This window comes from Stegodyphus dumicola, chromosome 3 (assembly GCF_044657685.1).
Source record: "Stegodyphus dumicola isolate Sdum_Otavi_A_Nest chromosome 3, ASM4465768v1".
Taxonomy (NCBI): domain Eukaryota; kingdom Metazoa; phylum Arthropoda; class Arachnida; order Araneae; family Eresidae; genus Stegodyphus; species Stegodyphus dumicola.
In genome coordinates, this window is record NC_140770.1 from 210,252,593 (window position 1) to 210,279,940 (window position 27,348).

Genomic DNA, 27,348 nt, shown 5'->3' on the forward strand with positions numbered 1-27,348 from the left:
ATTATAATATTTTAAAAATATATTTGCTTAAGCATGAAATTGTGGAAAAGTTACCTATTTTAATTAATGTTGTATTTCGATTAAATATTTTTAACTGAAACATACTCATGATTTCTTTCATTTCGAGTTAAATTTCATTTGAAAACTTTTTCCTTTCGAAAATTATAACACATGAATAATTTCTGGGCAAAAATTGCTTTATTAGTAAGTGGCTGATTTATTATGGCAAAGCAGCCGAGGACTACCTACCATAAGAAGGATAACTTTATGGGGAACTTTTGAAGGGAAACTACCTCGTATTCATATTGCGAATGTGTAAAATCACGAACACGGCGTATATCCGTAATCTCTGTCCGCACATAAATTTTTCATTGCACAAATTGGCATCTTGAGTTGTAAACAGAATACGAATACTTCTTTTCAAATTATTTGACCACAAAAAGATAGAGGCAGCACTGCTTTTGCAACCGTTGGTACTAATAATATAATTTATAATTTCATTTCAGCTGATTATTGTGTGTCAACAATTTACTTCAGTTGCACAATAACAGCAATTTGCAGCTTCTTCTGAATTGCTTAGCATCATATATGAACAAAGTGCTAAAGCAAAATTTTTACTTCCTTGTACGAAGGAAAGTTTCGGCGGAAGTACTCATTTTGACTATATTTTTTGCGTGACATTTGTACGTACAGACACAATAAAGAAGTCTTTATTTCAAAACAGGTAGTAAACGGGATTGATCTTTTCGTGACGTCTGCACGTACATACATGTATATCTCGCATAACTAAAAAATGATTGACCGTAGAACGTTGAACTTTTGTATATGAGACTGCTATAACATCCAGTTATGCACCTCCCTTTTTTATTGCAATCGTCCATACAAAAAGGCTTAAAAGTCCTTACACGGTCTTTGTTTTCGAAATCGCTGGTCGTAGTCATATATTTTCAATAACAGTGTTTTAAATGACGACAATACTAATGTTCTGAAAATTTCAAATTAAAAAAAATAATTTTGGGCAAATAACGGAGTGTAAGTTTTAATGCGGTATCCCGGTTCCTATATGAGAAAGTTTTACACTTGTCATGATAAAATAAAATTATAAGAATTTTGACTCGCGTACGATTAAAGTTGACTGAGATATATAATTTCAAAATTTGCAGTTTTTTATGTCATTTCCAACTTGTTTTGAGATATCGGTTAATTAAATTAGAATAATTCGAGGAAATTGTACAAAGAAATCATGTGGTGTCCACATCAGATTTTCGTCATAAAATGTTTTATAATACCAAAACAAATTATCAAAGCTTTTCAACTTTTGCAATCCACATAAATTTATTTTAATATAATTATATATTTGTTTTTTTCCTGGTATTTTATATTTTTGTAGCCGTCCACAATGCGCCCCATGCCTGCCTCACCGTGCCTGTGGAGCTCGCGTAGTTCTGAAATATGCCCTCTTAGGGAGAAAAAAAAAAAAAAAAAAAAAAAAAAAACGCGTCAGCTCCTGCTGTAGGATAACTGACTAGCTCTACATTAATTTTTGCAATATTTTCAAGCGTTAATTGCTCAAAAATAATACAAATTCATATTTTAGTTTTTTTCGGTGCCAATAAAATACTTTGCGCAGATGGTTTGTAGCAAAGTATTAATTTACAGACATAGTCCAACGATGCCGAAGGAAGGTTTAGGCCGCAGGCCTTTGGTCCAGAATCAATGATTGGGTGAGCATTTACAATGAAATGCAGTAGCTGATATTTCAGCAATATATGCAGTTCACGGTTTCAAACTGAAGCATATGCATAATTACGTCCTGATTTCAAATGTTGATTTGTAAGGACATCTTACTTTGAGCAGGAAGCAATTATCGATCCCTGTGCACGATGTTTGAGATGATGATGGAAATCTTGGGAAAATATTTTAAACATCTCCTCGGTAAAAAAAACCGTCGCGAAACATCCCAATTACTTTTAAACTAAATAAATAGAATCATTAGGAACATGTACCCTCTCAGAAAATACAGTCATCTAAATCATCTTAGCTCTTCAAAAAGAAGGGGAAAGTATACATCTAAATGCTTTCGACGTGCCAACATTTATTACACAATTGAGAGCTTCAGATTTAGTTCGGAGACGCAAATAAATTCACCGTTTAGCGCAGTCTTATCTAGGCACGTACCTAAAAGCACATTTTTATCTAAAACGGCATGTAATTTTTTTTTCAACCGCTAATATCCATATTTAATAGCAGAGTTGTTCCTTTCACTTTTATAAATATTCTTAATCATTAATGTCCGGGGATTCGTGTTTGATAATTGCGGACATGGAGTACTAAGTACGCACCAATGTCCCTAACATCCGGAACTGAGTACTAGAATCAGTGAGGAAGGCTTCATCCAGAGCATACCAAATTAAAGCTTTGTTAAAGTGATGAATTAACGCTCTTGTAATTTCAGAAAAAAAGCAAACACAAGGATATTATAAAAGTGTTCTATCGATTGGATGGGTGGGGAAGAGAATTTCACGACCGGCCAATTAAAAACGCTTTTTTGAAACAGTGGCAGTGCCGACGCGTTGGGCGTCTGCGATAGCCGTTAGCGGTGCAACCATCGTGATTAACTGTTCTGTTTTCTCAAGTTGAGCAGGATTTCTGAAGCTATCTGGGTGTGGAAGAGTCTTATTTTTTGTCAAATCAATTTGATAAAAAGTGGGTTTTCGTATGTAAGTTAACAGGTTCATGTGACATCTTTTTCTTTTCTTTCGGTACTTTATAAGAGATTTAAAGAAGAAATATATACGTAAAAGAAATATTTTAAATCGTACTGAAATATAAGTTTAAGGATAAATTCTAAGATGAAGATAGACTTTAAAATAAATACAGAGAAGTTTTATATGCGAAAGTTTAGGAATATGTTAGATCAGAGTTTTAACTTTAATTTGTAAAAACATTTCATTTCCCATTTTTTAAGACTATGTTTTCTGATCATAACCTTAAAAATAGTTATATACTGTTATAAATCTTTCTTAAGTGTTAAAGTCGCTGAACACTGGTAGTTCGGTCCGAGGTTCGAATCCTGCGAACGGGCTGGCTGCATGTGTGTTTTCGTGGTTTCCCCCATGTGTAACGTGTATACGAGCCAGTTTCCCTTAGAAAGTCCTCCACGAAGGCATCCCTCCCCTTAGGCAGATAGCCCTCGAGGCTTTGCCGTAATTAACCTAACCTAAACTAACCTTTCTTAAGTGTATCCTTTTAAAATTAATTGCTGTCTTATGATTCACATACGACACTCAAAATATGTGTACTTACATAACGTAGATTTCTTAACCCAATGATAAGGTTGAATTCTGTAAGCCAAAACATTAAGCAACTTATAGAAATAAAACATAACTATTCCTTCTCTGATGTGTATATTGCAATCTGCGTATTTTCTTCTCAGCTTCTTTGTCCTTTTAACGTATCCTCCGTGACCTATTATAATTACGTGATAAGTAGATTGTAACTACGAAACAGCAGGCCACCTGTCTATGTCATTTTATTGCTTAATTGTAATTCATTCACAGCATAATGCCAAAAATTAAAGAGGATATGTAATAGAAATATTCACGACTATCTGTTATAAAAAATTCTTACCAGGAAAAGCATAAGGATCATCATGCATCTCCACTTTTAGGCATTTTCGACGTCTTCATTTAAATATTGCTACGAATTTTGTTAATAATGTTGGTCAAAATTTATATAAAATTATAGTACCTTTTGTATAATGTAACATGAAATGCCTCAAGAGACGAAACTCTGCCGGAAAAATAAGATTATGGGGGCAATTAAGATTAATTGCCCCCATAATTTAAGATTGAGGTAAATAGCTACTTCACTAAATTGGTAGGTTATCGCTAAGCTGGCAGTTGAATTTTTTCCGCCAAATTTGGGGCGAAATTGCCGAAAGTTTCCAAACTTGGCCACCATTTGGCGACATTTTGATCCGGTCCCTGTAGAACTGTAATTGATACCTATGCACAGAGCCAGATTTAAACTTGATAAGACTCTAAGCTATTTGAGATATGGGGCCCTTTGAAAGTCTGTTATAATATAGTTTCATAAAAGTCTTTAATCCGGACATCCATAATCCGGACCTCAAAGCTACAAACTTTCTGTGCATGCGCATAATACCTTTGCGCATATTTTAAATGCGCATATGCGTTTACGCATGCGCATTTAATGTATAACGGATGGTATAAGCTAAGCTAAAAGTATCTATTTCAGTTAATGTTGCAGATTGCGTTGTTCCTTAATCTTCGAATTGGATCCGGCTTATTATTTTTTGCAGACTGTTAGAGCAATTTTATAAAAGTAAGCTTGAACTTTCGATTATGTTAAAAAGAATTTCCGATTCTGGAGCTGCCAAAGGATCTACAAAGCGAAAGCATGTTTCGATGTCCATCAAACAAAAAGTGGAATTGCTGCCAAAAATGGATAAAGGCATATCCTTTGTTTCTCTAACCATTCCGAAATCTGTTTATCAATTTCACGCTGCTCTGCGGGGGGTAGGCGTCGCGGCGCGCAATGAACTGGAAGTCGATCTATCAGCGCTATCCTTATCTTCAGCGCAGATGTTTTTATTTTATTCGGCTTATAATTCCTTACTAAATGTAGTATTTCATCTCGATGTACTCCGTCTTTGATATGATTTAAATCAAATTCCTCGTCATTATAAATATCACGAATACACATCAAATAGTTTTCTGGTTGCAATTTTCTAACTTCGACTATGCGTAATGTATGCTTTACGCATGCGCGCGTTAAAAGAAATGTTTAATAAAATAAACAAATAAATATTAAGCTTCTTTTTTGTAAATTTTGATACCCTTTAGATCATAATTGCTCTTTATTTCATAAATTATGGTTTCATATTTTTAATTGTATAATTTCTGCATGCCATCTTACCAGATTTAAATTGATGATCTATAATCCGGAGAAACCGATAATCCGGAATCTCCGAAGTTCCGACGAGTCCGGATTCAAGACTTTTAACTGTACTATATTTTAATTTTTGGGGGGTTGAGCGACTTTAGCTATAGCTTGTGTAGCTTGTACGTTAATTCGGCTCTGCCTATGTGTAAATGTAACCGTAGCTGGCCCTTATGTTTAACTTTAAACGCCTGAAAATGGTAGATTCATAATCCATGTAACGAAACCGCCTAAAATATTGATACATGATGAGTCTTATGCTTTTCGTGGTAAGAATATTTTTTGTAATAGGTTGTCATGAATATTTGCATTACATATCCTCTTTATGTAACTTTAACCGTATATGTTTTTGAGTAATTTCGAGGAACGGAAAGTACTAGAGATTTCTCAGCTGCCGGGGGGGGAACTATAAGACAGGCAGAACGAGTTTCTCAGTTGTTAGTTCAGAACTGACTTCGGAGCATTGAGATATCTGGTGAGAGCTTCGCCTTTTTGATGCGCTTTGCATTGCCATTGTGTTTAACATTATTAGTAATTTGAAATGTAACTACTGACTGTGCTCCGTGATACTGCGAAGTGCTATGAGAGAGCTTTTATAGAAAGTTCCAAAACTATAGTTTTTCTTTTGGGAAAATAAATTTTATCAAACTATCATCGGACCTGCGTGCATTCAATCTATTAGGAATCCGTATGCACGCAACTGTTTTTGGTGTCAGAAGTAATATTGAATACCAGTGACAAGAGCGATGGATGGAAAATTAAGACAACGGGTGGCAGCCTTTTCTGCATTCCAAGAAAAGATGAAAGGGACCTTCAGCTCGGTTAGAGAAGAGATGAACGCAGTTCAAGAGAAAATGGAAGCGGCTCAAGGAAAGGTAGAAGCAGGGTCAAGAGGAAACGAAAAGAGAAATTACTGCTATAATATAAAAATAAATTCGAGGCTATGGAAGGCAGAATAGACACGGTTTCAAATAAAGTTGGAGAAACTGAAGAGAGAATTTCTGCTGCCGAACAACGAATTGAAGAAAAGCGTCTCATACAGCACACTTGTAGTTGCTGCGGCTTTACAGTAACGTTTCAGTGTTACATTTTCGCAACATTACATTTGCGACCACGATACGACGTCACAGAGATATCACATTGTGATGTGGATGTGAATGTAGCATGGCTGTCACATCCACGTCAGAGGAAACATTTAATGTGGCCATCAGAGAACTCTCAGTCTCCCCACCCTGACCTTTCTTGACCTGTAATTGCTCCTGTAATTTATGTAAATTGTAGTAAATTGAATGCTCCTGTAATTTATCTTTAATGGGAAGTATCCCTGTGCGCTTACCTTGTCTTGTTGCTTTTAATGATTCCCCCGATTTATTGTTAAATATTTTAATAAACCTTTCGAAATAAATTATTTTTATGCTAATAGCTTGCGATTTTAGTTAATTCTTTTTTTATTAAAAATATTAATAGTTTTTGGCGTGTGTTTACTTGGTATGGCACTAAAAAATCGTGGAACTATATTCTATGATGAATGCATCACATTCTAACGTATCAAGACAGGTTGACTAAAGAGTTTAGCATAGCTTTTTTTTTTTTTTTTTTTTTTTTTTTTTTTTTTTTTTTTTTTGTGGTTTGTTTTGTTTTTTGTCTTGAGGTTTTCGTGACCATTTCTTGCATTTTTTGGTATTCCAAAAAACATTGAGAGAATGCTTCCTCTTTTGGCAGCTGTTGTAAATTAGCGTTTGCTTCTTTTTCGATAGGTTGAATTGTGTTTAAAAAAATTGTGGCCCGCAGAACGGCTCAACATGAGAGAACAGCGAGGACAAAAGATGATGAATCTGACAAGTAAGATGATTATAAGATTATGGGGATTTGTTTCTTTCCGAGCTTCTTTGCTCAAAATGTGACATCTCGCCGAATGGTCAAAAGGTGCTTAAACTTCATTTGCTCTATAATACTATTATGAGTGCACGGGTTTGTAGCAGATTGAATGCACAGACAATCAATGATAGCTTGATAGAATTTATTTTTAAAAAAAAAAAAAAAAAATTCAGTTCTGGAATTCTTCACACAAATGTACTCGTACAGCTCTTCTCATAGTAAGAAAAAGAACAATCAGTAGTTACCATTTCAAGCTACTAAGAACGTTGAACACAAAGCAATACAAAATACCTCAAATGCATAAGCTCACACAGTGTTCTGTCAATACTTTAAACTCACATTTCTCTGAGCTAAACGCTGAAGCTCTGAACTAAATTGAAAATTGATACTCTCTTAGAATCATGTATATAGTTTTCTTCCGTCCGCCCATAAACTTCCAGTACCTTCCATTTCTCGAAATTGATGGAAGTTACAGTTACATAGAGCCGAATACAGTTATAGTTATATAAGGATTGGACCTCTTATAGTTACACAGGTATCGGCCAAAAGGTCGCCAAATGGTCACCAAGCTTGGCAACTTTTGGCGATTTCTCGCCAGGTTGGTGAAATAATCAATGTTAAAATAGATTTACTCCCGTAAATCTCGAGTACTGCAATAAATAGTAACAGGGGTCCAAAATGATATTCACATAAACGTCTTCGTGATGGTTAAAAGCCACTGTTTATTTTACCTTGGATTTGATTTTCAATGGCAAAGTGAGCTTGATGCATTGAGTTTTCATAGTTTCTATTTGAAAATTCTCTACGAGAGCATCCGCACGTAGAAAAACAACCTTCTATTGACTTCGTTCTAGTTTCGTAATTAATCTAACCCGATTTAAACTCATCAGTGATCTATCAATTTCTCTTAATATGCAAGTGAAATAGTAGGACGAAACTTTTATTTTCCCATGCTCCTCACCCGTTAAAGAAAAATACATTGGAACTAATAAATAGTTTTAATTCCGAAACGTGCTTATTGAAACCGTACAAAAGGAGATACTCCTTCGTTGCGTAAGCCAATACGAAGCAATCTATGAATATTAGGTTAATATTAGTAAAACAAAAAAGGTGTTTAAAACTTACCTATTATTCAACAGTTTCTTTTTCTGCTGTAGTAAAGCTAAGAGATAATATTTGCGTGGCATCATTCGATGAATTCCGGTCACGTGTAGTTCCAGGTTCGAGTCAAAGAGCGTACGATTTGTATTCGTCTGCGAAATGCTAAACCCATTCTTGTTAGATTAACTCAAGGTTTTTCCTTTCTAAACGCATGAATGTTAATTATTATATACGTGCACGCATCCGAAATTAATAGGTACTAATACACGAAACCATTTAACAATACCTCATTGTTTATAATTAGCGAATTGTATGCGAGAAGCATTATTTTTTACTGTAGATTCTTCGTATGCATTGATAAATATTTTATGCTCTTAAAAAAGGAAATTTGACCCACTTGTCCTGATAGCTATACAAGTTTAACACAACAAGGATAGTGAAAAATTAACTGAACTCGTGCTGTTAGTTTATTGTCGTAATTCTTGTGAAGATAATTAAGCTTTCGCCTTAGATGTTTTTTCTTTTACACCTCGAAGATGTGCTATTGTTATCAATTAGCGATAGAACTTTGTCAGTTACAAATAAAGAGCAGAAATAAGACTGTTGTCATGCTGTTGCTAATGGACTATGCGTTAAATACTTTTATTTGTCTTCGGTAGTATAAAAATATTTTACTCATCTGAGAAACGAAGTAAATTATTTAAAACGTTGATTCTGCTGGTCGTCTCGATACTATTTTGCTGTACTTATTGTACGATGTTATAAATAAAATAACATTTCTTGTACCACTGTTTCCCAAATTTTGAAATTTAGCGATCCACAAGTAAGCAACGTTTCCATAATAGCTCTTCAATTTCGCAACCGTTGCTCGCAAACACCGTTTCGCAACCGCGGTACTTTTAATCACGAGAATGTTTTAAGGGCAGTCATCACATTTATGCCTTTCGTTGATTATGGCAAAGCACTCTAGGTCTGTATGCTTAAGAGGAGAGATGCCTTTGTGGAGGACAGAAACTGGCTCGTACGCACGTTACACGCGGGAAAACCCACGAAAACGCTCACACAGCTAGCCCTTTCGCCTGGTATCTATCCCAGGCCGGAACTACCAGCGTTCAGCGATTTTACCGCTTGCCTGCTGGTATCCTGAGCTTTTAGAAACTATAGACACTTCTGAGTCTATTAAAACAAACTGCATTTCGATATTCGAATTAAAATCTTCTAAATTTATGAAGTAAAGGATATGATTATGAGGTAAACGTTGCCAGATCGGGTATTTAAATTATTACCTGACATTTGTTTACATTTGTACCCGCACCTGCTTATGAATATTCACACGTAGATTGCTTCAATTTTTATTGTAGACTTCATATTTATTATTTTGACAGATTCCTCTAGTAGTAGGATTTGTACGACTCAACTTTCAAAGCGTGTATTTGAGTATTTTGTTTACAATTTACGTGCTTGAGTTTTGACTTGCTTATCGCGTTTATTCTTCATTTTACTTGTCTAAAACTGATACAATTTTTGATATTATAGTATAATATGGGTAAAAAAAGATAGATTAGACCTAAAAAATACAGTTTCATGGTAACTTATTCTTCCATGGGTTCCATGGGCTTATTTATACTATGCGTGATCTAGGTCAAAGACTAGCAGGTGCAAACGCATTTTACGGAATAATGAATCTAAAAACTTAAAACACAGTAAATAAACAAATAAAAAATGCCTCTTTTTTGGTCGCTATAAAATCATGTCTTCTACTGTTAAAAAAGAAATTAAATGTAATAATGATAATTCAGATTTGACTGCCAGAAGGATGGTACCTGCAAAACCCGTGGCCATACATCTTTGGTTGGAGTGTGTACAGTGATAGGAACATCATGTGGAAAAGTAGCTGATTTGCTATGCTTTCTTTTCATTTCGCAAAGCTTGCAAAAGGTGCAAGATTTGGAAAGATATGAGAAGTGACTGGCAAAACATTCCAGTAAATGTCAAAAAAGCCAACAGTGGCTCTGCAGTAGTGATTGAAGTTGTTGGGATGCAGCGAATGTTTCATCGTTCCAGTGTTAACATTATGTATAATGTGCGGTATAGTCGGTATATTGGTGATAATGATGCAAAAACATTTAGTGCTATTCAACTGTTAGAACCTTATGGCAGAGATTTAGCTATTTATAAAATGTGTCGGACGCATTCAGAAAAGAATGGGCAGTAGAGTACAAAAGCAAAGGCAAGAAATGAAGGGTAAGAAATAGTGACGATCTAACTCTCAGCGGAAGAGGTCACCTTACGGATGGAGCAATATTTTACTAGAAATGTTCAACCGCCATGGAACCTACTCATAAAATTTGCCCAACAAAAGAGACTTGATATTCATATCAAAGAACGCCGCCCAGACAGTATAAGAGCCTACTGCCGTACTGAAAGGCCCGGGTTCGAATCCCGGAGAAGGCATGGATATTTGTAAATGTATAGTGTCTGTGCCTCATGGGGGTACTTTAAATATGCGGCGAGCCAAAAGTCCTCTTGAGAAGTTGATGGTATGGGAAAAGGGGTGGGAGATCCCCCATAGCCATGCTCCTGGGGTGCTCTCCCTCAAAATTGGGAGTGGAACTAAGCAAAGTCGCACCGTCACCTGTATGATGCTCAAGGCTCTTGCAACGACAGGCGCAGTCTTGCTGTCCTTGCCACGATGAAGTTCCAGGACGCTTCCTTGACGTATGATGCTACTGTCTACTATTTTGATGATACTGTCAGACAAGTGAGATAAGCGACAGCAACACATATCAAAGAGCGAGTACGAGTGGAAATCACATCTAAAAGTCGTATAAATGTAAAAATTTAGTTTCACCACCTGTAATGAATACCATACCAGATATATTTTAAGATCTTAACATGCTATTATTTTAATAATCTTAATATGGTCGGAATGTTCCGTCGTTAATGGGTAATGAAGTGTAATCCAAGTCAGTAAACTCCTCTTCGAAAATCTCCGCAATTTTTGCACGTGAAGGTGAGAAATGTTTCGTGTTTAACCTATGACACAGTAAAAAAATTTATGTCTGGTATTTAACTTTTGCTGTGCTAGGACAGTACGAAAATTAGATTTTGTATTTGGGAAAGACTTCCATTCCCAGTCCGGAAATTGTTTAAAAAAATTTCTTGCTTTACTTTGAGAAGGTTTTTAACTGAAAGCAATCTTACAGGTTCAATATTTAAGACAGGGAGGGAAAAAAAAAAAAAAAAAAAAAAAAAAAAAAAAACACCTTACAACCGCCTTGTAAAATAAATAAATAAAAATAAAAATAAAGACTTAATGAGAATGTGAAATGGGTGATGGTTAACTGATGCATATTTGTATTATCATCATAAAGTTATTCGAATTAGGCTTCCAGATGCCCATATTCTCAGGAGGATTACGTTATTCAAAATTTGATGGTTCTAGGTACCGTTGTCGTTGTTTTATCGCAGTGCTATAAACATACATTTATGCAGATTCTTCCTTATTTAATTTCTTTAAATATAACACAGGGCGATAATATTTTGTGGCAACAATTTGAAAAGTGAAACAACTATTGTAGTGAATCAACGCAAAATGCCAAAACGAAATTAATAGTCCTTCTGGGCAAATTGGCCCTTTGGACTAAAAACTCTAGTCTTTCACAATCCTGACAGAATATACTGGCAAATTACTAACGTCAGGGTTTCAGGATTGGAGGGGGGGGGGAACTATCTCAGTACTCGAAATTTGGCTCCAATTTGGACCCTTAAATTTGTTTTAAATCTGGCAATATTGTTAAATGATGTAAAATAAAGAAAAGCTTTTATATTAAAGAAACATTTGTATGCATGATATATCATTGGAGTTCACATCATCGAATCACTTGTACGTACTTTCTAATAAAATCTGTACATTTTAAAACATCTATCTAGAAATGATGCTCAAGAAAACTGTTGTTTGTCAACAGCCCCCTCCCAAACACACATTAAACAACATTAAACTACTAATGGGGAAGCATTTGCTGCATTTTTACTCTACTACGACAAGAGACACTAATGTGAATATTGTTATCCAGTTTGCCGAACTCTTACTATGATCAACAATTTTATTAATATAGTCAAACGTATTGTAAAATAACGTTTTGAAACTAAATTCTCCAAATAGGTCAGAATAGGTTACAAAAATTGCAAGTGACAGAGAAATGGCCCCAAGTGAGGTTTTAAGTTACCAGATAGTTTGGTTTCGATTTTAGTCAACCATTTAAAATTAGACAAAAGCGGCAACCTTAATCTGACGTACATTTCTGAATAACTTTATCAGTTTTGAGGGCGAGCAGACCCAAGTTTTTCTTCTTCAAAAGCAAAACAAATTTGCTGAATTTTTTTTCCTTTTCCTTGAGAAATAAATTCCTTGAAAAAAATTCTACAAGAACTAATTATTTTAGAATTTTACATCGGCACATTATGAGCAGTTCATAAACACAAACTTTTGAATTTCCCTAATTAAAATGTTGTGAAAATACCTATTTTTCCTGATACTTTTTATTAAATTATTTTAATTCCATTGCTATTTTGAAGGATATTTCTTCTCATCGGTGAATGTTATCATTTGGTTAATGCTGTCAAACAGCCGTGGACGAAGGTGATCGCATAAAGCGACGCTCCTATTAAGGCAATACCCTCTAAGGGTTGCCTAACAGTTTTATGTAAGTTGTTTAACCTTTTGATGGTCATGAATGAGCTCAGATCGCATTCCAGTTACACATCAAAGTGGACGCAAATCAGAAATTTACGAATGGCAAATATCGCGTGTATTCGGGAAGAAAGAATCTCTTAATCTCTCAACCGCTGAAAGGATCAACACATCGAAGAAAAACACCTTTCAGATATTTATTGTTTCCAAGTTAGAGACAAAGCCTTGTCCACGATAAATAGGCTCACCTGCAGCCGAGCGGTAAAGTCACTGAGCACAGGTAATTCGGTCCGAGGTTCGAATCTCGCGAACGGGCTGGCTGCCTGGGCGTTTTCGGGGCGTAGTATTCGGGGTTTTCCTATGCGTAATATGTATACGAGTCAGTTTCCCTTAGAAAGCCCTCAACGAATGCATCCCTCCCCTTAGGCAGATAACCCTCAATGTTTTGCCATAATCATATAAACCAAAACGAAACCACAATAAATAGATGTTGTTGCCAATATACGATGCAAAAATTCATTTATCTTTCGTATTATACAAGCCGCATTGCTGAATGCAGCTTAAATCAATCGATTTGGAAGTCATTTTATGTGGGCTCCTTAACGGCATTTTGTAAAAGGTGTTATTTTGTACCGTGAGTGTTATGAATAAAATAAATCTCTAATCATGTATCACTTTATATAAAATTATTTATAATCAATCTAAAAAGTGTAACAAATGGTGGATATATATATAAACTAAAATAATGCAGTTCTAAAAGTGACTGAATCGTCTAAACTTTCGCTTTGGTTTTCAAAATTTAATTGGTTTGTTTTAATATAATTTTAGAATTTTCCTAGGAAGGTTTAATCTATTTCTACTGTATTTATATATCAGCCATTAACGTTTAGTTGCGAATTTTCTGCTATTATTTGAAAAGATATTGCGTTTTTAGCCAGGGAAAAAAGTAAGCAGGAAGAATAATTAAATCCAATAACTGGCTCAATGAGTCATGGATGGCATGTTCTCTTTTTATGCCCTGACCACCCGCAGGTCTGATTTATTTCCACAGCTTGGAAATTTTGAGACTAATTAATGACGAGTTAACGTAAACGTTTGCTGCGGAAAAAGAAGTTAAACCTCTTTGAGATGATACAGAAGTCGCAAATCTGTGGCCTCATAACTTGAAACAAACCCGTTACGAATGAGTAAGCGTAGCCTAATGCGACGTGTAATCTTAATGAATCATTATTCTTTCTAACTTCTTTTTTTTTCCCCTTTTTTTCAAAGAGTTTCTTTTTCCTTCTTTTCATGGCAGTCACGAATTGTCTTTCACTTACCAGTTTTTTTTTTCATACGTTAGTCTAAACTAAGCAGTAAGTAAGAAGTAAATGAAATTATTTTAGTTATCGTATGGATAACTTTTGCTCTTCTGATATCTCCAGTTAGATATACGACGGCGATACTTCGTACTAAATTTAGCTATTATTTCATCATTTTATTAATTAGCTATGCTAAGAGACTTAAATTAGGCCCAAAAAAAATATTTTCGCGTAGATTTTGAATAAATCTGTATCGATTTCCAGTCAAGGAAATCCATTTCACCAAATGAAGAAACTTTATGATAATTTTCTAGAACCAAAGTCAAAATAGTGATCAAGCGTCGAACTATGTTTAGCTATCGAATATTTGTGATATTTCATTTTCGGACATAGGATTTGTGTACCTTGACGAGAAATTTTTATTGCTCTTTTAATGAGGATGATGTATGACAACTACTTTGATAAGATATGGTATAAATTTCTCGAGAATTAAAATTGGAGTTGAGATCTTTAAGAATCGAATAACAAATTTTACTGATAAGTGAGAAATCTACTTATTAAGTCGAGTTTCTGGAGAATCCAAGCGATTTTCTGACTGACAGATGGATGAAATATAAGAATGGCAGGGTCACTGTGGTAAATTCAACATATTTTTACTTCCTTGTACGAAGTAAAAAGGAAGTACTGTAACCGCGAAAAGTTTCAGGCAGCATATTTCAACGATAATATCCACCACTTTCGAATGCAATTTAACGATGTTTTTGCGTGATATCTGTACGTAAGGACAGAATAAAAGACTCTTTTCCTCCAAAAAAACTAAAAAAACTGCTTTAAAATGAATTCTGAACAGAATTTTTCGTGGCTTCTGTACGAACGTATGTACGTACGTACGTACGTACGTATCGCGCATAACTCAAAAACGAGTAGCCTCAGGATGTTGAAATTTTGTATATAAGACTACTATAACATGTAGATGTGCACCTTGTATTTTGGTTTCAATCGGCCGCACCAAACGTATATAAATATATTTATAAATATATCCACTCTGTTACCCGGCTCAGTGATTTCAGTTTCTTTACTCTTATATGTTTGTAAATTGTACATTTTTTGCTTTAAAAATGATTGAATTATATTGTTTTTATCTTCCGCTTAAGGGTTTTATGCCTTTAGTAAATTTGTGTGCAATATTTTTAGAATTATCAACAATTTTAAAAAATGTTTAAGTGCTGCTAAGCCTAATTTGATGGCGGCTATTGCTCTTGTGTACATTTGAAACAGCTGAGTAGCGGATTTGTTGCCAATCTAGAGAAACTTAGCTTCGCAACAACAAACATAACGCCTTCATTTATTATTTAAATCATGCTTAATCCTTTCTGGAATTTTTTCGAGGAAATAAGCGTTTAAGATTTACTTCGTAATTTTTTATACAGATATTATGAATTTTTATGTATTTTTGCCCTGTCGCGAAGTGAAAACTGAATTAATTGAATGAGAAATACTCAATCGTCTGTGAAAAACTTTCTTTTTTGTTTTGTTTCCTTAATTTCTTTTGTACATCGTTCTAGCTTTATTATAGTATTTGAATAGTGTCTCACAAAAGTGATGGGACACTTGTGCTTTACAAAAGGAAACTGTAATAAAATAAATTAAAGAAACATGTAAAAATTTTTTGTAAGTGTGTTTCATACTTAAATTTAGTAACAATTATTACATAACATACATTTTCTCAAAATATTAAAATAATAATTTAATAAAAATACACTTGCTTAGAACGGAGCAAAAAACGGCTCACATAAGTGATGGGACACCATTAGATACTACTACGTACTACAATAAAAATATTTTTTGGGGTTTTCATTTTTACTCAAAAGCAATTAGCAATAATTTATAAAATCGTCTGCAGTCTTTCTCTCCAGTTTGTTTTGGAATTTTTGTGTTTTTTAGCTCTGTGCAGCCATGAATGCTAAACGAAAAGAAACTTTGCCTGAAATTCGAAAATTAGTTATTAATTTGCATATTGAACGTGATAAACCTATTAGAGAAACTGCTGAAAGAGTTAACATGAGTACTTCAACAGTTTTCAATATCATTAAACGATATAAAAAGAATCATATGATTCAGGATAAAAGAAGACCTGGCCGACCATCAAAGCTATCCAATGGAATAAAGCGAATTATTGTTAAAAATATTAAAAAAAAATCCAAAAATGAGTGCTCCTAAAGTTGCTGCTGATTTACAAACATTATATGGAGTAATTGTTAATACTGAGACTATTAGAAGAGTAATTCTATCTGCTGGATATCACGGTAGAGCATCCAGGAAAAAATTCTTCGTAAGTGAAAAGAATAGAAAACTCAGACTGGCTTTCGCAAAATCCAACATAAATAAGAACTCTGATTACTGGAATGAAGTTATATTTGCTGATGAGAGCAAATTTAATATATTTGGTTCTGACGGTAGAATCTTGGTGTGGAGAAAACCCAGGAAAGAATTTCGCAAACAGAACTTGGTGCCAACAGTAAAACATGGTGGAGAAGGAGTTATGGTGTGGAGTTGGTAATCTTGTTTTTATTGACAGTATAATGGATCAGTACAAGTATATTGACATTTTAAATCAAAATTTGAAATCTTCAGCATGAAAATTGACCCTTTATAACGATTTTAAATTCTACCAGGACAATGACCCCAAGCACACTGCTTTGAACGTTAGACTCTGGCTGCTGTATAACTGTCCTGAAATAATAAAAACACCACCACAATCTCCAGATTTAAATTCCAAAGAGAATATTTAGCAAGAATTGGAATCAAGAATTCGCAAACATACCATTTCTTCAAAACAACAATTAAAATCATTGCTTCAGAAGAATGGGGTAAAATCACTCCAGAAATCACAAAAAAATTAGTCGAATCCATCCCAAGAAGATTAAATCACGTTTTAAAAGTAAAAGGAAATCCAACAAAATATTAAAACATTTTAGGAAGTAAAATTTGTGGATAAATATTTAATGGAAAAATAAGTGTCCCATCACTTATGTGAGCCATTTTTTGCTCCGTTCTAAATAATTGTATTTTTATTAAATTACTATTTTAATATTTTGAGAAAATGTATGTTATGTAATAATTGCTACTAAATTTAAGTATGAAACACACCCACAAAAAATTTTTACATGTTTTTTTTAATTTATTTTACTGCAGTTTCTTTTCGTAAAGCACAAGTGTCCCATCACTTTTGTGAGACACTGTAAATTTTGTGCATTATGAGTTATAATATGAAGGAAATATAATACTGTTAAGTAAACCTAGCGCCAGAGTGTCGCTATGGTAAACAAAGTGAATTTTAAAGAATGCATTTATTCTATTGTGGTTTATGCACTGTCGGCGAAGTAGGTTTAATTCAATCTCATAAGTTTAAATGAAATGCAAGAAAAAATGCGTATAATTTAATATTCCGTACAAGGAAGTCATGTGGTGTACACATCAGATTTTTTTAGATGGTAAAATAAAAATCGTTTCAAGTCTTTATCAATGACTGTGGGAGAAAACCAATCGTCTGTCAATAAAATAATTGAGCTAGTGAGAGGGCAAAAATTCTGAAGAACAAACTTCCAAAGCACGATAGACGTGACAAGAATAAAAAGTCATTTATATTTGTATTGTAAGTGTTGTAATTGTGGAAAATTTTGGGTATCATATTTAAACGCAAATATCTATTTTTTGACAGTTCCAGAAATTATTTTGACTTCCCCCCCCCACTACATCGGTAGGTACGAACAGAATAAAAGACTTTTTTACAAAACGGATTGTAAAATGGATTTAAAATGAATGGTCCTTTTTCTTGACGTACGTAAGTTTGTCGCACATATCAAAACATTGAATAGACACAGAACATTGAAATTTTCTTTATGGGACTGCTATAAAATCCAGTTCTGCACATCCCTTTTTTACTGCACTAGGCAGTGCCAAAACTATATCTATATTCCCAACTTTCGCAATCGTTGGTCGTAGTCATATACTTCCAGCCAAGGCATAATTTCTAGAATTAGAAGTACCGGAGCACTATAGAAGGCTGCGAAGTACGAAGAAAAAATAAATAAGTAAAATAACTAATACTTAAAGTATTTAAATTAAACTTAAAATTCATAAATAATAAAATAAAATATGAGTCCTTATCTTATTTAAGGCTACGTGGGGATTTACAGTTTCACTCAAAAACTAATAAACTGCTCATATAGCCTCTGGCGGTATTTCAGCTTGGAATACGCTGTATAATGCAGTATCGAGTGATGATAGAAACAGGCAATATGACATATAGACAGCAAGGGGTGATAGAAAAGACAATACACCAATGAAAAAAAAAAAAGGTAAAATGGTTGAAGCTTTGTAATGAAAATAGAGAGAATACTAGAAACACTATGAGAGTACGGACGGAAATTTTAATGGAGAAGTGTAGTGTCGATAGCAAAGAGAGAAGAGTTCAACGCTGTCTGACCGCAATCCCTTGTCGATATAATTCTAGCTGTCAAGCAGAATGTGACGAGGGAAACAACTTGTCCTGAATCCGACCCTATAACAACATAAGAAAAACGAAAATGTTCATGTTCGAGTAATGACAAATTTAAAAAAATTAGAAAAATAACGAAATCTAACTTTAAATGCGGTTTCCTAGTTCCTATACTTATAACTGAGAAAGTTTTATACTGATTATGAAAAAAATAAAAATCCAAGAAGTTTCACTCCCGTACGAAAAAAATTGACGGGGATATTGAATTTCACAATTTGCAATTTTTGATGACATTTTCAATTTACCTTGAGGAATCAGTTAAGCTAGAATAATTCAAGAAAATAAGTTTAAATGAATTGCGGGGGAAAATATAACTTAATAGGCGTACAAGGAAGTTATATAGTGTCCATATCATATTATTTTGTTTCGCAGAGAGTCATGATTTTAAGATGTGGAGCAAACTGCCAGAAAATGGTTTACGGTAAACAGTATTGCTGAAATCAAATTCGCTACGGAAAATGCGGGAAAGAACAAGAAGGTTATCTGCCTAAGGTTAGGAGTTCCTCCGTGGTGGACTTTCAAAGGAAAAGTGGCTCATAGTCATGTTATATATGGGAAAGCAAAACATGCAGCTAGCGGTTCGTGTACGTTGGAGCCCGGGTTGAAGAATTCAGCAGTCTTTAAAAGAAGTCTTACATTGGCATGGATTTTGAATGAAACTGTATCGATTTCCAGAGCGAACTGACGTAGGTGCCCTCTTCTTTAGAAGCAAAAAAATTAAATAATGTAATATTCACGAAAAATATATTTTACTTGAAAGAGGTTTTTTTTTTTTTTTTTTTTTTTTTTTTTGTTGTTGTTGTTGTTTAGAAATGAAAATTTAATTACCCATATGGGTCTCAGTCGATTCGAGTAACTGAGATTGTATTCAAATGATACATCTTTTTTTGACCGGGCATGTTATTGGGAAACTTTATACACAAGTCGTTTTGCGAACAGTTTGACCTTTACTCATAACGATCTTTCACTAATTCTTAAAGTTTTTTTTCGTTGTTTTAACATTAAAAGTTCTAAAACGAAGCCGAAGTTTTGTTTTTCTTCTTTGGATTACTAATCTTGAGGTCATCAGGAGTGAATGACTAATCTGTAACATTCAGCGATTCACCCGATTTATTAGAGGCGAAAATGACTAAATTAGATTAACATACTCGAGGATGTTAATTTTACGTCTTAAATTTTATATCTGATGTAGCTTTGTATATTATGTGTATCGTGTTTTTTATGCATCGTGCGTTTTACTGAGCAGGAAGCGGTGAAAAACAACTATGTAGGAATAAACTCATTGAAAACTATGTATAAAATGAAAAGTATTAAAATAACTATGTAATATTAAAAAAGTCTATATTTATATATGAAAAAATGCAACTATGCATGAAAAACTATGAAAAGCTATTGTGTATGCGCTTCGTGTGTTTATCGGAGGAAAAAGCGAGAAAAAGCTGCAATCTGTATGTTCTAATTACTAGTATTACCCCACAAGAACACGTGAGGGGAAAATGCCATCACTCTTTACATGCTTTCTCACTTAAAAGACGACTGCGCGGAAAACTCGTTCCAAACTGAAAGGGGCAACCGAAACAACAGTTCGTCCTTTTCCCATTTCAGCTTGTGTTCAAATTCTTGTCGATTCATGCGCTTAATTTCAATAAGTCATCCATTCTGCTTTTCATAAACCCATACTGATGAAATGTTTCCCGTTTCATCCGCTTTTCAAAATGTTAGCGCTGAGACAGCGATAAATGCGCACCGATGCTCAAGCGTGAATTTAAATTTTCTATTCAAACATATGCCATTTTACTGATTTCACCACTTGATATTTTCGTGCATATGTATTTAAATTGTGATCATAAATTTATCGAAACCTGAATTTGTCCCGACCGAAAATCAACGCTGATTTTCGAAGATAGATCATACATATTAAAAAGAAATTTGTATAGCAAATTTTTGGAAGATAACTATTGATAAATATTAGAAATCGAAAGCTAAGTAAGGTCAAAAACAGGATCTACGCACTTCCTCGGTAAGGTTACCTCCCGTAAACCATTTTAATTGTTGAAAGCGGGTGTTCGCTGTGTCAAAAAGAGACTTTTTGAAGAGAGGATGAAACGAGAAAGAGGGAAGAAGAACTGACATGATTTTGAGCGGAAGATAAATCGGGAAAGAGTAAATCTCCAATAAAGCACAAAGAAATCCATATCGATTTGTCATTAGGACAGTAACCTTACTGCAGCGCGAATTTTAAGAGATTTTTCTAAAACTTCGGAATTATCAGATTCGTCCGCGAATTCGAATTTTTTATTATATCTTTTATATAACTTTACAAAAAGAAACATAATGAGAGTCTAAAAATTAAAAACAATTTTTTTTAATACATAAATCATTTTTAAATTACTTTCCTTTAGAATATTCGCAAAACTACATTGCAAATTAATTCTGTTTCGAAGTATAAAATCGATCCTGAAATTTCTGGAACGGTATAAAATTTCGTTTCATGAGGTTATATAAAGACGACCTTCTATGCCAGTAAAAAATTGCGATGCTGAACAACGTTTCTAAATACTCTCTTCTTACGAATAAAGAAAATATGTTTATCTGCAGCATAATAGTATGCAAAAGCGCAGTGCAGTTTAATGTTAATCCTTATCTAAAGTAACGATGCTGAACACGTTCCCAGAATTTGATATAAATTTAAGTTAAAAATTTGTGATATAATTTTCATTTATTAATTAATGTAAATCGTCAACAAGAAAGCTTTTCGAGAAATTATTACCGTAAAGTTCATATCGTGAAAGTTATTTTGTTTTTACTCTTCGCAATTAAATTACTGCCCTAATGATCATCTACAACATTTAGTTCGGGCGCCACTTTTGATTTCAAAGCAGAAAACATGAAATATAAATTATGCTCTTGCCAGGATCGAACTATGGACTTTCCGGCTGCAGGCTCCGTTTGCTGATCACTGCCCATCAAGGGCAGCCATTAAAGGAATACCTAAATTCGTTACAAGTTAAAACTCAATTCCTTTATAGTTAAATCGTAAAGATTTTATCGGAAATAAATATATAGACGAACTGTGGGTTCAATGAAATCACATTTCAGATAGTGTGTGCATAAAAGAAATAAAAAATAAAAAATTTAAAACAAGAACCTTATTTATTTTATATGTGTGTCATCTATTTTTTTTTTTTTTTTTTTTTTTGGAATCAGATCAAAAATGACATCTTAATATCTATTTTTATCTTCAGGCTATTTTAATTCCTTGTACAAAGTAAAGGAAGTATTATAATGGCAAACAATTTCGGATTTCAACGGAAATATCTATTCTAACCGTTCCTGAATCCATTTTGACTGTTTTTTGCATGGCGTCTGTACATACGTATGTCGCATAGCTCAAAAAACGGTTCGCCGTAAAATGTTGAAATTTTATATTTGGGACTATTATGGTATCTAGTTGTACACCTCCCTTTTTGGTTGCAGTCGGTAGTACCAAAGTCGCAATCAGTGCAACTGACAATACGATTTCTCGATTAAACCCAGTAAAAACAAGTTACAAGCGTTAGTTAGAAATTTAGTAACCTTCCAATGTTTCGTCTTTGTTTTCATTTTGTTGATGGTTACATCATAGTAAGCGATTTTTACTCTGTCCTAGTGATAAAATAATTTAATGGTAATGTATAAAACTGTTGTACAAGCTATCTTAGGGTATGATATCAGTCTTAAATTAAATGCAGCATCCGGTATTTTAAAATTATTTTTGTAATCAGGCTTGCGTGACTGTTATTGCCTGGAGTCCAACAAGAGGTGTAACCCAGTCATTTAAATAAATTAATGAAAAGTAGTTCTCCATTATTCATTTGTGGAAAAAAACACAATAAAATACATTTTCATTATTAAAAAAATTACATTTTCTCCCACATTTTTATTAGAAAATTTTCCAACCATGAAACGTTTTAGGCAATGATTAATAAAATGGACATGTTTTCGTAAAATGAAGGTTCTTAACTTAAGTAAACTTAATTGGCGTGTCCTTATTTATTTACATTGCAAGTCTTAGCAACCTTATGATGCAACAGAGACCAAAATGATCCGTGCAACATTTTAACTTAATCTTCGAAATTTCTGATTTCATTTGTATATTTTAACTTCAGAAAAATTACTTGTAGAGTAAATATTAGTTTCAAGATAACTGTCATGTGGTGTACATTAACGAGCAATATAAATTAAAATGATTCTGCTACCAATATAAACGTTAATGTCACAAATAATTTTCAAACTATGAAACAGAAAGATCGTAATAACTTTATTTAATATTTAGATCAATTTATTTATTTATTTTAATTGTGGTTTATTATTTAGCTCAAAAGAGCTATTAGTTTCGAAACGCGATTTTGCACTGCTTTCACTATACGTTTTTTTCATTTTTCATTCCAGTCTGTTGCCATGCGGAAAAACGTAATATATTGTTCTTTCATATGTAAAGTGTGTTATTAATCAGCTATATACTAAACTTTTTAAAAGCTGTAGAAGCTGATCTCAAAAATATTATTTGATCTGATCCCTTTTAGATCTCTTAGTTTCTCTTAGAAAGCCCTCTACGATGGCATCCCTACCCTTACGCAGATAGGGCGCGGGTGCTTTGTTATCACTAAAGTTGCAAAATATATCTCATTTGTTTCGACAACTCGATTTATAAAACTGTGAGAATTTACAACCCTGCAACTTTGTAGCTGCTGCATCCTATATTACGTCATAGCAAAGCATTACGAGTTCATTATTCGTCTCAAAATCTCTGACACCTCTTAATGCACACGAATAATCCTACGTTGAACGTAACATTGAAGTAAAAAGAGCATGATTTTCATGTTGAAACTGCTTAACTTTCCTAAAATGTTTCTAATATGTTTCCATATGGTAGTTTGGATTCCATTAAATGCAATGAATTTTATGGCTTTATTTTTCGTTTCTTCATCTACATAGATCAGCGAGTAATTCCCTTCAATAAACTCAGTAAAACCTTCATTTAAAGAGATATTTCGATAGGTAAAATTCTTGTTAACAACATTTAAAAAATAAATCCTACACTCCTGCTTTATCGTGCTTCACCATTGGCCAAGTGGTTAAGACAACTGCATACTGGGAGTTTGACCAGGGGTTTATCCCAGGCGTAAGGACTGGTGCATGGTTGATTTTCGCAGTTTTCCCCATGTGTTGAAAGTCCCACGTTCATTTCTACATGCCTAGTTTCCCTTCAGTCCTCCACGGAGGCATCTCTTCCGTATATATGTTACACATGGAGAAAACCACGAAACCGCCCATGCAGCCAGCCTGTTCGCGGGATTCAAACTGGGGCCGAACTACCAGTGTTCAGCGACTTTACCGCTCGGCCGCTGATGGGCCTTGGACCTCTCGAATATGCGCCGAGTATGCTTTCTTTGCACCATTTCTTTGCATGCTGGAAGAAGAGAGAAAATACCTTACAACTTTCACCCCACTTCAACAGTTAACTCAGAGGTCTTCAATGTGTTAAATTTCGCAAGTATGATAGGTGTTTGTGACTACCACTTATGTCGTAAGTACTGTGAAATCTCAGCATTTTGGCAAATAAGTTGTTGATGTTATTAGCCCATTTGTTAATTCAGCTGTATTGCGTAAAAGCATTGAAAACTCTGCGATAAATAACGTGCATTCAAAAAAACCTGACTGGGGAAAGGAAATAATATTAAATTTTTCTACTTATCGTGCAGACAGAACGCTGCGTCAAACGCAATTTGAGAGAGGCTATCCCGAGTGAGAAGACAATTACGAAAGATTAACGGAATTCGAGCTCTTTGTTCTTATAAGCACAGAGAATAAATGCTGGATTGTGAATGTAATACTTTAATTATTACAACTAGTGTTAATAAAATTATGCCATTTTAAATATATTTTTAAAACGGTTCGATGTGCTTTAAAGTTGAAAATTAAAAATCACAGTTTCTTAAAGAGAAAATTCTGATTTTTCGTATCTAATTTAGAGCTCCTTGTAGTCATTCAACTCTGGCAAGTGCTTTCCCTGCCTTCCCTTTGTCCCAGCTCTGATATACATATATACACTTTGAGTATTGCCGATTGCAATAAAAAAGGAAGATGCACAACTAAATGTTAAAGCTGTCTCAAACAGAAAATTTCAACATTCGGCTAATAGATTTCGAGTTGTGCGAGATATATACGTACGAGATATATACGTATACAGAGGTCACGAAAAATATCCATTTTGAATCCATTTAAAACGCATTTTACATTTCCGTTTTGGAATAAAGAGGGCTGGGCTTTCAGATGTCACGCAAAAAAATAGCCAAAATGGTTTTGGGATCGGTGAAAATGGATATTTCCTTTGAAATCTGATGCCCGAAATTTCTCACTATTAGAATGCTTTCTTTACTTCATATAAGGAAGTAAAAACATGAAATATATTTTTAAAATTTGAATATTTTGTGGACAATATCGGAAGAATCGCTGAATATACTGGAATGTCAAAAAATATGTCAAGCCCACAAGGTGAATGTTTCGATGCCTCATTTTACATGGCCTGCTAATTCATGTACGCGATCGAAGCCACTAGGACCATAAAATTCTACTTCTGCCTTCACGAGAGCAAAGGGTTAATTCGAAAATGGCTGACGGCAATATTTAAAAACGCTTAATTTGATTTCTTTGTTTGTTTGTTTCATTATTAAAAAACTTCGTGTCGAAATTCCTGTTCGGTCCGTGTTATTACATGAGTTCATTATTCATTTTCTCCGTTTGACCCAAAGTACTTTTCACAAAAACTGGGACACGCAGTTGGTGTTCATAGTCCCGAACCAATAGCGAGGAGGGAGGGTTAGACTTCTCGAATTCAAATGACCACTGTCGCTGGGTTTGGGGGCTGAGATCGGCCAATCGGGTGATTGTTTTCATCGTGCCGATTAAAGTGAAGGGGGAGGAAGGAATCAAGCTAATGGGGACAACTTGAGGTTGCCCTCGATTTGTTTTTCTTGTATCAGTCACGGGTGCAAGGGAGGGGGGAAGAAAATTTCGCGATCGTTTTTTGAAAATTTTTCTCAGTGTTTTGAAACATGTACAAAGGTCATCATATGAGATGAAATCCCTCTCCCCCTACTTTTGAAAATTTGTTTTGATGTTAGGGTCTTTACTTGCTGTTTTGTTGATGAATTATCATAATCATATCGTCCCCTTTCGCTCTTTTTGCGGTGTGGTCACCTTGGCTCTTATGTGCCACACATGTTTTTCAGACACTGACCGAAATGTTTTAGAACGAATTTCCACACTGTCTGTCTTGATATTGCATGCATGCACAGATCAGTGCGTATGAAATGAGTGAAAAGTTTTTGTCTTCTCTGACTTTGCAGATTACATAATACAGCAGTAGAGGAATAAGTGGAAGAAAAGCATGCCTGTGCTTTGTCGTCAGTATCACGTGGATTATCCTTCAACAAGCATTACAGGTATGTTTGAAATTTCTTTCATGTTCCGTAATATGTCAAATCTGTAGTCATGGTAACGGAATTTAACTGAGCCTCATTTAGGAGAAAAATGAATGATTATAAATATCTTTTAATCTTCTTAGTGTAATTATGACTAATGTAATCTATTCAGTTTCGTATAATCTATAATAATAAAAGCAAGTGTAATGTGTCTGTCTGTCTGTCTGTCTGACCGAGCTCTCCAGCCAAATCTATCGCACGCAGGGACCTGGAATTTTTTATACGGAAGCACAAAGGGGCTGGCCACCAGACCTCGAAGCCCGATTTTCGATTTTTGAATTAGAAAAATTTAAAAAAAATTATTTATAATTAATTAATCACGGTTTTTTTGACTCACTGATATTATTATTTGTTTTCAAATAACGTTCGATTGTAACAATTGATTTCTTTATTCTAGCGTTAGTTTGCTGTTTTGACGATACATTAAATCGATTAATTACAATTCATTTCTTTTTTGTAGCTTGTGGGGGGGGGAAGAGAGAGAGACAGTCTACATGTCCTACACTACTATTCCTGCGCTATTCACTTATCTGCATTTTCTAAATGCACGGGCAACGCCGGGCGGGTACACCTAGTAGTTAATATAAAAACATTCAAGAAGATTTGGTATTATTTTGCAGATCGCAAGGTAATGATTCGAGAATCAGTAAATTTCAAAGGAAAATAAATAATTTGTCTCTTTTTACATATTTTTTTATAAAGATAAAAACTTTTTACACCTTTACTTATGACGTAACACTGCAAAAGATTTATTTTCTATTCCCTTGCGTATTTTTTATCATTCGTGAAGTTAGCTTTGCAGAAAGTTATGAAAGGTTTTTAGAATATCAGTTTATTTTCCTTGATGTTTTTGTTTTGTTTTTTGAAGGACGTAAAATGAATAATTGCATTCATTTATATATTTCTTATACGAAATAATATTTTAAAGTTTTTTTTAATCTGATTACTTATTATTAAATGAGACAAATTTAAAATATAGAATCTTATTTCAAATTTAATTTAATTCCTTGTGTAATAACGAGAGTTAAGAGTTTTTTATACTAAAGTAAAATTTTTTATATGTTAATACAAAAAACATTCATTTCAGTTTATTATTTCACATACCAATTTCAATAAATTTCAAAGTTTTAGGTATTAAGTTTGAGTAAACCTTTATTTCTAAAAACTATTGTTGTAACTTCAAAGGTCTGGCATTAAGGGACTAATTAAGGGTCTGGATTTAATTGGTGATGTGTAGTCATTTTATTTATATATTATTTCCCCCCTGAAGATAGCACTGTGATTATTTCAAGGAATTGAATACGTTTATTGGAATATATATGC

The 27,348-nt window shown here is 34.0% G+C and overlaps 1 protein-coding gene across 2 annotated transcripts in view; it reads left to right on the forward strand.

Annotated features, from left to right (window-relative positions):
* LOC118184859 (uncharacterized) overlaps positions 1-27,348 on the forward strand; it is a 755,975-nt gene that overhangs the window by 132,362 nt on the left and 596,265 nt on the right. The window contains exon 2 of one of the 2 annotated variants that reach the window (XM_085813829.1): positions 25,891-25,986. The exons of the other annotated variant lie outside the window; for it this stretch is intronic. The gene's annotated coding sequence lies outside the window, so the exon portion shown is untranslated. The remainder of the gene's footprint in view (positions 1-25,890; positions 25,987-27,348) is intronic. 2 annotated transcript variants of the gene reach the window in all.